We start from the raw sequence: 1,704 nt of genomic DNA, 5'->3' as shown, positions 1-1,704 counted from the left end.
ACATTTCATGGAAACGTGTCGAAAAACTACCACTTTACGATTTTGTGCGAAAAACTACCACTTTTTCCTAATCCGTGACAAAAAACTACCAAGTCGCAAAATCGCTCGCTTCGCCCGCGCTAAGCACAAGTCTGACCGCTTGGGCCCACGAACCTGGTGCCACCGTGGCCATCCTTCGCGCCGGAGTTCACGGAAGCTTCCCCGCTCTCCGGCCGCCGCCAGCACGCCATGCTCCCGCTCGCCGCCGCAAGGGCCTGCCTTTCCTCCCCGGCGCCACCGCCGAGACCCCAAACCCGAGCGGCGCCTCTCTTCCCCCTTCATCGTCGCCGCTCCACCACCACGCTGCCTAGACCCGCCAGGATCCCCCTCCTCCGCCCGCTCGGGGCCGCCGCGGGTGCAAGCTCCACGCGCGTCCTCGCGGCCCGCGAGGGACCGCGTGATCGACTTCGGCAAGAACAAGGGCCGGATGTTGGGCATGCTGTCGCCGTCCTACCTGCGATGGGTGGTCGCGGAGCTCGACTACAGGGACACGCTGGTCTGGGCGCGCCTGGCGCGCGAGGTGCTCGACGACCCCATCTACGCCGACCGCGTCGAGTAGTGGGAGCACGCGCACCACTTCCTCCGCGGCGACTCCAAGTTCGACTACGTCTACTATGACGATGACGGCGACGGGCTCCTCCAGGAGATGGCCGAGCACTTCGGCTGGGATCTCTCCAACGAGGACGGCTGGGGCCGCCTCGACTTCCGCCTCCTCGGCACCTCCTACGGCGGCCGCATCCCGAGGAAGTCCGGCCGGAGCCAGAGCACCGGCAGAGGCAGCAACAACCCCCCCCCCCCCCCCCCCGCGGCGGCGGCGCCCTGTTCGACACCGGGGCGGCCGACCCGGACGGGCCGAGGGGGAAGAGGGACGAGAGGATGGAGCGGATGCGGACGAGGAGGGAGGAGCAGGTGAGGACGGCGAAACTGGATGTGCTCGGCGTGAAGGATGGCCACGGTGGCACCTGGTTCGTGGGCCCAACCATTCAGATTTGTGCTTAGCGTGGGCGAAGCGAGCGATTTTGCGACTTGGTAGTTTTTTGCCAAGGATTAGGAAAAAAATGGTAGTTTTTCGCACAAAATTGTAAAGTGGTAGTTTTTCGACACGTTTTCATGAAATGTGGTAGTTTTTGGTTAAATACTCGTTTTCATCACCTCCCACATCGTACATGGAAGGTACTCCGTACCGTAGCCTCTAAAGAAGGTACCCCCAGTTTGACGTGCAGTGTGCACTACTCCCTCCGTTCCAAAATATAGCGCGCCCACGCTTTTCGAGGTTCAACTTTCACCATAAATTTAACCCACGAGACCGACTGCGGCGGGATCAAAAATTATATAATTAAAAACTTTTTTTGAATACGAATTCATTGGTATAATTTTTTTGCCTGCCGCAGTCGGTCTTGTTGATTAAATTAATGGTCAAAGTTGAAGCACGGGAACCGAGGACGCGCTATATTTTGGAACGGAGGGAGTACATCATATGGTCAGTAGCGTCACGCCGACCGCGATGGCTAGTATTCTGAATGTCTTGCTGGAAGTTTTGCCTTGAGAATTGGAGACCAATGACTGGTGATGGTCAAATGGAGGTAAAAGATGGATGGTGTCGCTGGCCAAGTTTTGACCATTCAAGATGATCATACTATCTTTTTTAACTGGTATAGTTCGTTT

The 1,704-nt window shown here is 57.5% G+C and overlaps 1 pseudogene; it reads left to right on the top strand.

Moving 5' to 3' along the window:
• Nucleotides 1-228: 228 nt before the first annotated feature.
• LOC123078768 (uncharacterized) lies at nucleotides 229-1,038 on the top strand (annotated as a pseudogene).
• Nucleotides 1,039-1,704: the final 666 nt, after the last annotated feature.

The sequence above is a fragment of the Triticum aestivum genome, chromosome 1B (assembly GCF_018294505.1).
Source record: "Triticum aestivum cultivar Chinese Spring chromosome 1B, IWGSC CS RefSeq v2.1, whole genome shotgun sequence".
Lineage (NCBI taxonomy): Eukaryota > Viridiplantae > Streptophyta > Magnoliopsida > Poales > Poaceae > Triticum > Triticum aestivum.
Note: the sequence above shows the minus strand (reverse complement) of the source record. Positions and strands in the feature narration are given on the sequence as shown.